Source organism: Equus przewalskii, chromosome 25 (genome assembly GCF_037783145.1).
Source record: "Equus przewalskii isolate Varuska chromosome 25, EquPr2, whole genome shotgun sequence".
NCBI classification, from domain to species: Eukaryota; Metazoa; Chordata; class Mammalia; order Perissodactyla; family Equidae; genus Equus; species Equus przewalskii.
The window spans coordinates 32,521,222-32,536,178 of record NC_091855.1 but is presented as its reverse complement, the minus strand read 5'-3'; the positions used below and the strand labels follow the sequence as shown (position 1 = coordinate 32,536,178).

At 43.6% G+C, this 14,957-nt stretch overlaps 1 protein-coding gene across 10 annotated transcripts in view; it reads left to right on the top strand.

The window, feature by feature from the left end:
- FOXN3 (forkhead box N3) overlaps nucleotides 1-14,957 on the top strand; it is a 391,151-nt gene that overhangs the window by 98,343 nt on the left and 277,851 nt on the right. For 8 of the 10 annotated variants that reach the window (XM_008519089.2, XM_070593705.1, XM_070593703.1 and 5 more), the window contains exon 2: nucleotides 6,500-6,615. The gene's annotated coding sequence lies outside the window, so the exon portion shown is untranslated. Of the gene's footprint in view, nucleotides 1-366; nucleotides 408-6,499; nucleotides 6,616-14,957 lie in introns of those variants that run through there. The other 2 variants (XM_070593704.1, XM_070593710.1) reach the window with 1 other exon arrangement.

Here is a 14,957-nt window from a genome sequence, read left to right as displayed (position 1 = left end):
TTAAGATGATAGACTTTGTAAGTGTGTGACTTTGCAGCCAAATTGTACAGTAATTTAGGAGGAGAAGTGTTCAAATGAGTGTTTATTTACATGCTAGACCTCTGTGTTTGAATAGCAGCCTAGGTATTAGGTTAATGGATTTCAATGTGTACGTTATGATTGCAGGAGCTTTCAAGCATGTTGTAGTTCAATTTATACTGAGTTTTTAATGTCAAAATATTTTTATTTATGCCCGTTATTCAGTTTAAGCCTGCATTTACCTTATAGTTTTATAATTCATGTGTCAGTGAAGAGAATGTAAAATGGCATGGTAATTTAAGCTAATCTATTTGTTTGAGGAGGATTTGTTTTCTGACCATAGGTGGACTTTGACAGAAAGTGGCATTCTGAGACATGCAACTCTTTTGGTATGTATGAGACTGTCTTTTATGTGCACAGGGAACTATCGACAGCGCCTACTACATGTTGTCCTTCACAGTAATTATTTGATTAGATGTTAAGGGTACAGCTGTGGGGGGGCTCTGGAGCTTCCTGAACCCCTGGGTATGTGGAGGGCTGGACAGATTTTGAATTATTAATCAGGGACTTGACCCCTAGAATGTTCAACACCCTGGTGCATAGATCCAATTTGCATTTCTGAATAAGGTGATCCAAAATGAAACTAATGTTGAAGCTTCCCATTTATACTTATCTGTAGTCTTAGCCACCCAGAGATGGGAAGTGAAGTTTGCGTCTTCTCTGGGGGATTTGTTTTTATGGTGGCTCATACAGATGGCAGCTCCTTTTTCAGAGGAGGATCTCCTCAGACTACTCCCACACTCACCCCTATGGAGTTTCGAGACACAAGCCCGTATTTGGGGGCGAGGGAAGGACAGGCTTGCAGACCCCATCCTCATGCCCTGGCTTGCCTGGCGCCGGCCCTGTGTATCATGGTGGGCAGCTTCTCTCTGTGACAGCTGCAGGAAGCCACCTGTGCTTGGCCCCCCGAGGCAGAGGAACTGAATACCATTGGTATGAGGGTTTACATGACATCCTGCTATTACGTTTGAGGGGCCCTGGAAGGCTTGGGCTCATTAACCTTGGCCTCTGAAAGGAGAAATCAGAAAAGTTTCAATGAACTACTTTGGCTGATGAGTTCGACATTTGTCTGTTTGGGAGTGCTCAAGCAAACCTTTCCAACAGTCAGGACATTTGTATATTTTTTTCATCAACCAGAAATACTTTCCAGTGTTAAAAAAAAACCAAAAAAACCCCCAGTCGATGCCATTTTATTTTAACTTTCTTTCTTGAGAAGAGAAAAAGACTTCAACCTAAATGTAAAGCCCAGGCCGACCCTGTCACTCAAATGTAGAACCCTGGCGGTGCTTATCGGAAACTCCACTGCTTCCATTGGAAGGGCCAGGAAATTCATTTGGAAAAAAATTAATCTGAGGGATTCCCAAATAGTGGCCGCATGGAATAAATAAGAGAAAAATGAAGGTACACACTGATCTTATTACCAATCTTAAATGGTGATAGAATTGCCAGGATCAACTTCCTGAGGCACAGCTCATTTGGAGTCTCCACTGCCAGTAACTTGTGAAGGTTCTTGGTGATCACAGGGTAAACGCCAATCATTAGGCTGGCTTCTAGGGCTTTCCAGCAGTAGTCCCTTTCCAGCCTTCCCTCTCACTCGGTCTTCTCTTCCTTGAGCACTCTGTGGTGTGGCCCTAGGGTACTAAATACTGTGTCCTGGCCATGCCAGGAAGTTTAGAGGCCGTTGCTCTTGATGCTGCCTCTGCCTGGATGCTTTTACTCCCATCTTTGCTTTGTAAAGCCCAGCTTCAACTCCAGTTTCTCCATACATACCTTACAGATCCACCCGGCTCGCCTCCATTGGGATTTCTCCATCTCGCGTGTTCCTGTAACAGTTTCTTTGCCTTCAGTTAGAACACTTATTTCACTATGTTAAGATTAGTTGTGTCTCTCCTTAACTGAGATGTAAGCGTATTGGAGACAAAGGACCGTGACTTATGTACTTTGGTAATTTTTGCCATATTAGAACAGTACTTCAAAATGTTGTATTTCACTGAATTCTTAAAACCTTGTAAAAATGTACATTGTTGAACAATCTTCAAAGGCTTATGTTCTGTGCTCAAAGAGAGTCTCTTGGATACTGAGATTCTGAAGGCTGTGTCTGTCATAGCACCAATCTGGACCCATTCAGCCACTTTCAGATGCTTCCAAAATGCTGGCTGTTTGGCATCATCCAAACCCAGAAACCAGGTGACTGGCTGATTTTTTTTCCCATACTTATAGAATCATAAGATTTGAGAGCCAGAAGGAACCTTAGGGAACTGAACTCCTCATATGACAGAAGAAAGAATTGTGAGCCTGAACTGTTAAGTGACTTTTCCAAAGCCACGTGGTTGGTTCGTGACCCAGGTGTGTGGATCCAGCTGATAATATCTCTGTATGGTCCTGTCTACTGAGCCTTCCTGGCAGTGACCTTGGGTTCCACTTAAGACGTCACCAGGCAACTCGAGCTTTTTGCCCCGTGTGGGGATTGGCTGGCTTTCCATACGTAAACACCGTCATCCGCTGGATAGAATTAAAAACAAAAGTGGACTGAGAGTTGAACTCAGGGGGACTGAAAGCAATGTTAACAATTCCTTAGCCCTCGCCTCGCTGAGGATATGGCAGCTGCTGAATTCAGTCAAGTTTTAGACCCTTAAAAAGAGTGGAAAAAAGAAAGCACATACTTTCCAGTGCCCGGGCACCACGTAGCCGGGCCAGCTGGGCGCAGCACCGTGGCAAAAAGATCGCTTCAGTTTCAGAAATATGAGACCCCTGGCTTGCACACAGCGAGGGGAACGTGGCTGCAACTGGACCTGATTTTGTGTTACGTTTCTGGGCTTACTTCGGCCTGCAGTTCTGTCAGACACAGCTCCTGTGGGAAGCCCAGGAGTATCTGAAGAAAGAACCAGCCCTCCAAGTGACATAAGGAGCAAGCTGTGTGTGTGTAGTGTGTAAAGGCCTGCGTCTCAGGTCGACAGGCTTTTTAAGAGGAACTCTTGGTTTTCTATATAAACGTCTACTTCCTCTTGTCCAGAGTTAGCCTGTTAAGGGAATAAAGGCAATTCAGGTTTCCGAGTTGGAAGCCTGATTAATCTCGCTGCCAGTTACATATGGAAATAAATTAGTAAATGGTCCATCTGGGACTAAACTATTGCAGAGATGATAAATTATTGCCATCGTCTCTGTCTGTGTTGCTGAAGACTGAGTTGTGCTCACCAGGAGCTGCTGAAAGATAACTGGATGCTCTGTAGTGGTCAGAGGAATAAAATTTTTTTAAAAATTACAAGTAAAAAAATTGACTTTGAAATGTTTCTTGGGAGAATGGTTTGGTTGATGTCTTAGAACTGCTGTATCTGCAAATATTTAAAATGAGAGTCTCAAGGGCACGAGAAACATTTTACTTTCATATTTTCAAAGGCCAATGTAGTAACAAGTATTAATTAGTACCCAAATGTCTCCACGAGGACGGTAATTCTATACCTCTGTGTAGTATTGCACTTTATAATTTTTATAGCAGCTTCATATCTATTTTCTTATTTAAATTTCAAAGAAGGTGAGGCAAGTTAGTGCCTCTGATTCTTGATTGATGAAAAACCGAGTTTGAGGGGGTTAATTGCCTTGCCCACAATGATTTGGATGGTTCAATGGCAGAGCTGGGATGAGCAGCCAGATAGCGCCAATTCTGAATCCAGCTTTGTTTCCGTCAGAGCCTTGGGTGACATCAAAAACATTTTTCAGTATGCCATCATTCATCTAGCAGCATCAGGAAATAAAGCATTCTCTTTATGTCAGTTTTCTAGAAGCAAAAGCCGTACCTTCTTGATCGTGAAAAGTATTTTTTCTCTAATTGGAGTTGTTAAGCATCGATTTAACGTTTTTTTTTAAATTGAGGTGTAATTGACATATAACATAATATTAGTTCAGGTGTACAACATAAAGATTCAATATTTGTATACATTGGGACATGATCACCACAATAAGTCTAGTTAACATCCATCACCTTACATAGTTAACAAAAATTTTTTTCTTGTGATATAGGAAAATCTATAGAACTTTTAAGATCTGCTCTGGGGCTGGCCCCGTGGCCGAGTGGTTAAGTTCGTGCGCTCCGCTGCAGGCGGCCCGGTGTTTCGTTGGTTTGAATCCTGGGTGCAGACATGGCACTGCTCATTGGGCCACGCTGAGGCAGCATCCCACATGCTACAACTAGAAGGACCCACGATGAAGAATATACAACTATGTACCGGTGGGCTTTGGGGAGAAAAAGGAAAAAAAATAAAATCTTAAAAAAAAAAAAAAGATCTGCTCTTGGGGGCCGACCCCGTGGCCAAATGGTTAAGTTTGTGTGCTCCTCTTTGGCGGCCCAGGGTTTCACCAGTTCGGATCCCGGGCGCGGACATGGCACCCCTCATTAGGCCACATTGAGGCGGCGTCCCACATACCACAACTAGAAGGACCTACAACTAAAATATACAACTATGTACTTAGGGGATTTGGGGAGAAAAATCAGAAAAAGAAAAATCTGCTCTCTTAGCAACTGTCAAATATGCAATACAGTATTATTAACTGTAGTTGCCGTGCTGTACAGTACATCATGACTTACTTATTTCATAGCTGGAGTGTGTGCTTTTGACCCCATTCACCCATTCTCCCTGCCCCTCCTGGCTTAACTTTGTCCTGTGACTAAGGCACACTATATCCACTTGAGTTGTTTTATAAAGCTGAAACCTTAGGTGTCCTCAGGGGCCTTTTAGGTGTGGTAACATTTTGCCCCTTTGCAGAATGGCCCGAGGCTACTGTGACATCCAGATTCTTGTGCCTACTTTAAAATTTTCTTTTGTGTCTTCCTCCTGGGCAAACCTGCAGCAGTTAATTCTTGAAGCCGCTGAGGTGCTCCCCTCTAGAAAACGCAGTTCCAAAAGTACAGAAAAGCAAACTGGATTTAGAAATCTTGAAGTCATCTAGTTTATCAGATGTCAATTTCTAAACATAAGCAATAGGTGCACCTGGGTGGTCTTCACACAAGAAAGAGAAGCCCTAAGCCCCTAGCATTTACCTGTCTGCACTTGGAAGTAACCTTGTCTCACCCATTTCGGCTTTAAGTTTCTCACGCATCAGCCAGACCTGGTTGCTCCATGCACCTGAAGAGCCCTCACGCTTTCTTACCTTTGCATCTTTGCTTCACCTTTTGCTTGCTCCCGCCTGTCAAAATCCTGTCCAGATCTCAAGGCCCGTTATTATTGTCATTGTCTTGATGCCTGCCCGCCCCCAACCCCAACCAGAAACAAACATCTCCTCGGAAACCCTCTAACCACTTGTTAGAGGAAATAACACAGTCTGTCTGTATTTGAGCTGCCTGTGTACGTGCCTTATCTCCCATAGTCGACAATATATTTCTCAAAGGCAGGGATTTCATCATCTTCTCACTCGGATCCTCCCTCCTTCCCTCCCCAATCCTTAGCTCCACACTTTGCCCTTAAGTGGAGCTTCACACGCAGTAGAGTAGGGTAATTTTGTTTACAACAACAGAATAAATGTCTTTGGATGGGTGGATAAATTAATGATCAAAGGTGTATCAGCATGACTTGCAGTGCTTGTTGAAACAGATCCCTGGACCCCACTTCCAAATGGTCAGATTCAGTAGATCTTGGGTGGGGGCCAAGAGTTTGCATTTCCAACAGGCTCTCAGGTGATTTGACGCTGCTGTTCCAGGGCCCATAGTCTGAGAACCACTGATCTAATGAGCTTACTTCCTAACATTCTCACACTGAAGCTCCTAGGATAATACTGTTCTTTTCATTAGAAGGTCTATTGATTTGTCTTCCTTAGGATGTGGGCCAAAAACATATCTTCCATCAGAAATTATTATGCCATCTATCTCATGTACCAGCTTTGCTATTTTGCAAGATTATTGGTTGACTGTGGCCCGATAACTTGCAGCCCATTTAGTGAGCTTGAGCTTGACGGGCTCTTTTTCCCCAGGAGAGGAGCCAGAGTAATTTTATTTTACAGCAACAGAATAGAGAGTCATTGACTTCGCAGCCTGTGTACCTGGTGCACCCCAGTGGATCAAGGCTGGTCCACATGGTGGAACGCTGGCCTTGAATGCTTGTTGGTGCTCTGATGTTTTTCCTTTATATAGACGAGTGTTTCAGTGGCAGCTGTAGTAAAATAAAATGATCTCACAAATGTCTCAATGACATGTATTTTCAAATTTCTGGGTCCTTTTATGCCCCACGAGGCAGTTTCAAGAACACTCCATTGAGAGAGACCCAGTGCTTCAATAACTTTTCAAGAAATAAAGAGGTACTGTTGCAATTGACTTTTTCACTGAAGTGTGTCATTTTGTAGAGTCAGGCCAGAGATGACATCCATTGTGGCTGAGAGCATCTTCTTTCCTCTTCTACTCTAATCCCGTCTTCCTTCTGCTCTTCTCCACCAGCCACTAGAAGCATCATCTCCCAGAAGACCAGTGTTCTTGTGATCATGGAGGCCTCTCTGTCTTTTCTGTGACTGGAGCAATGCTGACCTCGGTTTCCTGGACCCATTCTGACTCAGGTAACTATGCTCTGCCTTCCCAGCTCGCTTACACCTCACGGAGATTGCATTGAATAAATGAAATGCCAAAGCTATATTTAAATGCAAATGTCAAATTGATTGTTTCTCCATCAATTGGTGTCCTCCCCCTCTTCCTCCCAATCTTCTTAATGATCAATTGATATAGCTGATCAGACTGACACTGTGCGCAATCCAATTTAGGCATTAAGATAATGAAAACCTTGAATCACATCTTTATTTAAAATGTTGGTGTGTGTCATAGACACACAAAGCAACAGGAACATTGCTGGGAATTTTCATTTAAAAACTAGCTTCCACTGTAGTTCCTCGAAATCATTTTCTTTCCCATAATGCCATGTTTTATTGGATTGTGTTAATCTTTCTAATATTGTACCTTTTAATTGAGTTCAGTAAGTATTATTGAGTATCTGCTATGTGTTCTTGGGGCAAATTGGGATAAAAAAATATAAGACATGGAGCTATCCTCATGGACCTCATGGGTTAGCTGAGGATCCAGGACTCACCCCTAAGAAAATGGTAGATGGTGCTCAGCGTAGGGCCGGGCCGTGTGCTAACGGTAGCTCTCTGGTTCAGGGAACTGAGAGATTTTTGAGGATTGGGATTGAAATAATTAGGGAAGAATTCATGGAAGAGGGAGGGCCTTAGATGGGCTCTGGCCAGGAGGAAGGAAGAGGAGCAGCATGGTGCCTGGACAGGAAGGCAGGGAATGAGCCTGCTATGAGCCAGAGCAGTGAGGGCCCTGGCTGCCTGCACTAGACAAGATTCGGAGGACCCTGAGTTCTGTCCCAATGAGAGCCAGACTCCCCTTCAGAGCCTGGTCCCTTAAGGTTTCCCTGGAGAAACCCCACCCTCCCTGTTATAGAGGGGCCTTGGCTGGCAGCTTCCTTCAAGGACAGTGGACGTTGTCACCTCAGCCCTGGCTTGGCTGCTCCCTTGCTGGCCTTTTCTGCTTCTTTGGGCCAGTCCACACACGGCCTCTGCCCGTCTACCTGATTATTTACTCTTCTCTTACACACCTGCCCCCTCCCCTCCCAGCGCTGCCTGGCAGGTGTGGTTTCACAAGGCCCCAGGATGAACCAGGGGCTGTGTGAGGTCAGTACCTGGTGATTCACAAGGTGTGATTCTGAGCCGAGAAGTGCAATTGAAGGGTAGGAAGCATAAGTCAAGAACATGAGTTTGTAAGTTGATGCCGAGAGACTGTCTAAGAGTTCTGAAAGCCAGAATTCAGGGAGGGTCTCAAGGCTGAAGCTGGGGCCACAGTCAGGGGCCAGGAGCCAAGTGCGCTGATTAATTTGGGATGGCCCAGGAAATCCTGCCCGCTCCTGGCTCTTTTCTAATGCTGCTTTCGGATAAAGCAGTGGTGGCTTTCGCTGTCCTGGGTCTTGTTCATGCTACTGAGAGTTGCCTGCCGAGCCTCCTGCTCTTCCTGTCAGGCCTGCCCTGGCCACCGTCCACCTGTCTTAGCACGCTCCAGTGCTCCTGCAGCTGAGGCCCCGCTGTCCCAGGCGCTTGGGCCTTCCTGGAATCAGAGCCCTGGATCACTAGCTACTAGGAAGTGGAAAAACTAGAATAACAGTATTTGTTTTCCCCTTCCACTAAAGCGATTGCCTAATTGATCGTTGCCTTGTCTCTTCCTAGTCTAGGCCAGAGGTCAGTCAATTAGGGCCTACCGGCTAGGTATGGCCTGCTGCTTGTTTGTGTGTGAGAACAAGCTGAGAATACACGTTTAAATGATTGGAAAAAATTCAAACAAGAATAATGTTTTTTGCCTCATGAAAATTATATGGAATTCAGATTTCAATGTTCCTAAATAAGGTTTTACTGGAACATAGTCATGTTCATTCATTTCCGGATTACCTATGGCAGCATTTGTGTTACAACGGCAGAGTTGAATAGATGCAACAGAAACCATAAAATACTTACTTTCTAACCCTTTATAGAAAAAAATGTGCCATCTTCTGGCCTAAGCAATTGTGTGACACAAGTGTTTGCAAAATTTGAGGTGTGGAACTTTTTCCCCCATGAAGAAAATGCAGTTGAAGGATGAGTAGGGTTTGCATAAGAAAGAGAGGAATCTTCTAGACGGAGATAGAGAATTGGTCATACTCTAGTTGGATTTTTCTATTTATCCATTTAACTTCAGTTAAATCTAGATATGACATTGAGCCTCTTTCCTTTCAGGAACCTACTTATTAGGGTTGTGAATGAGGCATCCAGGCCTCCTGGGTTAACCTAAATGTTGGAACAAATCAGCACCAAATTAAAATGCACCCTGCATTTTGGAACTATTTTCTTTTTACTTGGCATTGGTGTGAATTATTTTATTTTAAACCAAAGAAATGTCTTGTTTTAAATCAAGTGAGCATTGAAGACTTACCTTGAGTGAGCTGTGGCATTTAATCTTGGCAGCATTTTCCCAATCTGGTGGGATTTGATGATATTGTTGAGTGAAAACTATGGTGAAAGTTGGAGATGCCGGTTCTAGTCCCACGAACTAGCTGAGTCAGGGCAGGCTGTGGCACACCAGGGTAAAAAGTACACCCCAGATCTCAGGGCTTAGTGCAATCAAAGTGTCTTTCTCACTCACCCAGAGGTGGACTGCACCAGTGTGGCAGTCCTGCATCCCATGTTCTGAGGTTCCAAGCCTCATCCATCTTACGACACCTACATCTCAAAATGTGGCTTCCTGGTGGCTGCGATGTGTGAAAAAAAGAGTTGAGAACACACACTCATTGTTAAGTGCCTTAGACTGGAAGTGACTTGGACCAATTCCACTTCCACAGTCCATTGGCCAGAATTAGTCCTATGACCCTATCTCTCCACCAGGAGGCTGGGAAGGAGGGAGGAGCATGAGAGACACTCGGTGTCCCCACTGCCCCTGCAACACTGGGTCATTGTGGGAAAGCCCATACGTTTTCTGTGCTTTTGTTTGCTCATCATTAAAGGGTAATTAACTCAGCCCTACATTTTTTCATATGGTTTATGAAAGGTTCAAATAATAGGTATGAAGGAACTTTAAAAGGTATAACAAGTTATAACATATATAAGACAGAATTGTTTCCTGATTTCATAATAGGTGTGGAACAGTGACGGGCTGCAGTCAGGTTCATCACACACGCCCCCGTCCTGGCATTTGCCAGCTGACCCAACATAGTTATCATACAGTCCTCTCTTTCACACCTGAAAATATCCTGGTATACATAATAAATTATATGATCACCCCAGCTTGACGCCACTGGTCATCCTTCAAGATTTTGTTACCTACTGTTTATTGAGCTTTTCCTAAGCGTTACACTGTCCTAAGCTTTTGCCTGCGTTGTTTCATTTAATCCCCCAAACAAACTTGTGCAGAAGGTCCAAACTAATCTCCTTATTTTAAGATGAGGTAACAGGTGCAGAAAGGTTTCATTGTTTCTGAGTCCACAGCTAGCATGGTAGCGCTTTGCTTTGAACCCAGGTGTGTCTGACTTTGTGCTCTTCAGCGCTCACCGGGGCTGCTTCCCTCATACTTTATGAGGATTGAGCCCTTGACCACGTGGAGCTCTATTTCCCTGACACTGGCTTGGGAATCTGTTCCCAGACGATGCGTTGGTAGAAGGTTACAGCCCTGAATGGTGAGTCCAGCCCTTTTTGATCCCAATGAGAGACAAGACAGGGAATCACGGCATGGTTCTCCAGAGCCAGCAAGTAGCAGGACCAGGGCTGGCGAGCATGTCCCCTGACTTCCAGTCAATCTCTTTCCACCCCTGACTGTGACATTGACAAGTACAGCCTGTTTTAAAACTGGGGCTGCGTTTTGTGTAGGGAGAAGTGATTTTATACTGAAATCTAGGGTGCAATAGAACTCTGGCCAGTGAAGACTTGCCATGTGTGAGGCAATTTATACAGACAGGCACCTTCTCAACACCAATGGCTAGGAGAATCTGAGCTCTGTTTTCAGGGAGTTCATTTACAAATTTGTTTACTTAAAAAAAAAAGGCTGAACCACAACCAAAGACCAGTTTGCATGGTGATTATAACATCAAACAAAAACCCATCTACTCACAAGACAATATTAATTTCCCTGGTTCCTTGCCTTCCTAATCAGGGTTCAAGACCAAACCCATGGAATCCAAAGGAACAGTCTCTGAAAAATGAACCAAATGTGGCAGAATTGTCTATTGCATCACTCGCTTCAAGAAACCCCCCAGAAAATTATACACGTGGTTTCTAAATGTACAAAGAAAACTAAAAGAATTCCATTATGAAAGAAAAATTAGATGGAAATTTCTAATCCTGTCTCATAAACAATATAGGAATAACTTTAAAATATTCTGCTTTAAGCATGCATTTAATTTGTGCTCTGGGAACCAAATAATGTTGCTAAGATAAAACATTCTAATAATGATTTATGTAAATTTATTTGTACAAAGTAATGGTGTAGTTGCCTATAGCAAATTGCTTGGAATATGAAATGACATTTATGAGGTCTTTTTTTCCCTCTGAATGAATACAATGGAGAAAATGAGAGACTCCAGGAAGGAAAAAGAAGTCCATGTTCAAAATAGAGTCTGATGCCTCAAGAGGCAAAGACAGCTGGACAGGTTAGAGGGTGTGTAAACAGTCAACAAATTCAATATGTTTTCCTGTGATGGTCTCATTATTTAAGTTATTTTATTTTATTTTTTTTTAAAGATTTTATTTTTTTCCTTTTTCTCCCCAAAGCCCCCCCGGTACATAGTTGTATATTCTTCATTGTGGGTCCTTCTAGTTGTGGCATGTGGGACGCTGCCTCAGCATGGTTTAATGAGCAGTGCCATGTCCGCGCCCAGGATTCGAACCAAGGAAACACTGGGCCACCTGCGGCGGAGCGTGCGAACTTAACCACTCAGCCACGGGGCCAGCCCCTATTTAAGTTATTTTTAAAGCCACAACCAAGAGTGTGTGTATTAGATTCTTAGAGGGCTGGAACCCCTTATTTTAGTGATCACAAACCACTCAGACACTAAAACCCTTTCAATGTAGCCAATGACAGATCACTTATTCTCACGGTGCCCTGACAGACAGGGCGCTTACAACATAGGGTACAAAGAGGCCAAGTGTAATTAAAAATTGGGCAATTAATATCAGTTCCCAGTTACTTTAATACCAAGGAAAATTATGCTTGAGTCATGAATGGGGCCCAAATGTTAGTAAACAAAACAAAAACTCTCCTAAGGACTGATTCATAGACAGGGAGTTTTCCTATTGGCTGTCCAGTTAGGACCTTTGATAATGACTCTAGGTGTTTCCCGCAAACCTTTAATAAAGTGGAAATCCCCATGTATGTAACAGAGAGAGTTTCTAGGTCTATGCTTTGGCCTTGTAAAATGCCCAGAATAATTTGCCATAACCTGTACTATTTGGAAAAGGTATGATATTAACACCTTAGTTTTGGAAGGCATTTGATTTTTTTTTTCTCAAAGTATTTTTCCTGTCACTCTTGGTCATCATAATCATTTTTGTGAGGTAGGTAAGAGTTTGTATTCTACATATGGGGAAACTTAGAGCCACAGAAGTCACAGTGAGGTCACAATGCAAGACATCGGCAGAGTAAGGGGACAGCTTCCACACTAATGTTCTTCCCATTGTCGTCACCAACTAAAGCAGATGAAAGAGATTTGTGACTTCTGGAGAGCTTGCTTTATTTAAAACACGTTCAGTGTTTTGGTTCATGATAAGCCATTTTGGAATTGCACCAACTATCCTGAGAGAAATGGGTTTATCTAATTGAACAGAACGACTTTGCAGTTGGGTCGTTAGTTGTAGTGGGGCCAAGGCCTGAGGGCTGAAGTTAGGGCTCCTGAGAGAGAGGGCATAAAGCCTGAACAGGCATTTAAAGCAGAATGAAACAACACTGGCTTCCAGAAAGGAGAGGACGGCCCGGGTTTTCAGCAGCCCCAGTTAAAGTGCATGCGCCGTAGAAGCTGCCGCTTATAGCAGGGTTGGCCCAAGATTCCCAGGGTGAGGCGGTGGATGTTGGGCTGAGAATATCAGCCATAGTTTCAGATTCCAGTCCTTTTGTTTCCTAGCTGAAAGACTGCGGGTGTGATTTCTGAGATGTGGATTCCTAGAAAATAATGTAAGGTATCTGAGCCTCCACTTCCACATCTGTAAAATGGGGATAATGGTATTTACTTTATGGAGATGGGATGAGATTAAATAATTTTAATAAAATACCTGGCACGGTGCTTGGCAGATAGTAAACACTCATTTTAAGGTAGCTCTAAAGTGGTTATAATTATTATTACTTAAGAGTGTATGGTCCTGACGGATCATTGGAAATGAGATTAAAATCCATCTTTTATTTAAATGAGAACTATTCTAAAAGATTTCTAAATCAGTTGTTTTCAGTACCGAATGATAACAAGATAAATATGAGAATTCATTCGTTTGTCCATTCAACAAACAGCACTTGACGTCAAAGACCCTTCGCAAGCTGTTTGCGAGGGATGGAGAAGCCAGGGCCAGAGTTCTGGTCTCCAGGGATAGGGGGATTTCTACCCATAGCAAATCTGTACTGCGCAGGCGACTTTAATATACATGGTCTTTGTCTTCCAGGAATTCAGAAATTAAGCTGGTCTAAATCGCTAGTTGTTACTGCCCGTTCTGGTCCTAGTCCGGACTCTGCAAGGTGGCTCCCTTCACAGCAGTCATCGTGGCTGGCTGTAGAGTAGGTTTATGTCAAGACGAATGGGTGGGAAGTCTTTGGTCCTTTGCTCCTTCTTGTTGCTTCTGCCTGCAAAGGAGGCATTCGCATTCTTTGCACATGTGTTCTTGGCCGTTGTGGGTCAGGCCCCTAGGCTGAAAGTGTGAATAGACCCTTTTGTTAGAATTCATTTCCATTAGAAGCATATATGCTGCTTTCTTATCAAGGGTTGAAATGAATCCAATGTAAAATGTGTTGGGGTTTTTTTTGAGATGGCTGTGTAGTTATATCACCTTAGAAAAGGTGTTTCACAGAAATTCTCTGAAGGAAGATAAGGAAATGTGAAACATTCTCAAGTGAAATGAGAAAATAAGAATAATTCTCAGATTTGGGATCTGGTCTTGTCCATTTCAGTGGTTCCTGGATGCCAAGGGGCCTCCTGTGTGGAAAGCAGAGGGAATTCTGAGGTGCCTGCTTGACTTTATAGCCTGGGGGAGCGGGGGGAGGACACACAACATGCACAAATTAGTGCTCAAAGGTGAACTTTTGCCCAGTCCTAGGCAAAGAGAAAAATAAGCTCAAGATAATGAGTTTGATATCCTTACTTGGCGAAATAAAAAGTTGGCAACCTATGCTTGTCCCTAAAACTATTTTTGAGATTTTACTGCAGTGCAAAATCACGATCTGGGAGCCTCCTTGACTTGGGTTCTCTGCCCCTCCTCCTGGGTGCTATTCTCACCTCCCTCTCTATCTTCCTCACTGGCTCCCACTGCTGTTTACTGGAGGTCCACAGCCTGTGGCTTACCCTCCTTATTAAAAAGAAGATTAGCAAGTGTTAGAGACATACCAGCAATTAAGACTCTCTTCCTAATTTAAGGAGGAGAAAATAAAAAGCATTTGAAAAGGTGAGGAGGTGTCTGTCCATGGCATTCTGGGTTAAGAATGCACGGTCACACATTTGTCTCCTGGTGGAAATCTGGCAGACCCGTCCCCCGCAAAGGCGGAGGGTGAGCTGTTCTCTCAGTCCCCACGGGAAATGCTATATTGTGCCGACTGTTTCCCTAGAGCGGACATATTTATGCATCCACATTAATTTTTACTCCCCCTCAGGTGTGTGCACATGAACTTCCCAAATGGATATTTGACTTTAACCAGGGATCGTGGCGTTTGGGCCCAAACTCATAACCGTGCTCAAAGCTCAGAGCTCCATCAGAGGGGTAGCAACATAGCATAGGTGAGAACTTTTTGGTTTAATAAGATAGAATTAGGCTCAAAGGAGCTATTGGAACTCAAAACAGGGGCGTCTCCCGGGGAGTCTGAAGAGAAAGAGCTGTTTTAAATTGATACCCCTTGAAAGAGAATGGCGTCCAAATTGGCCTCATTAATATGACAGCTCATAATGAAGGAGGGACAGGCACTTTTGTAAAGGACATAATGTCACCCTTAAGCCCAGTCAAATGGCCTCTGAACAGTTGGCCTTTTAACTAAGCCTCAGACCCTAGTGGAAGATGTGTTTGTTTGTGAGATGAACACATCTGACTGCAAGTAGGTTAAGCCTCCTCTTCAGCGTTACTTTATTCTTGCTGGAGGCTGAAGAGACTTCACTGCCTTTGATTTTTTTTTCCCTGAATATCAGAGGATATCATTACCTCAC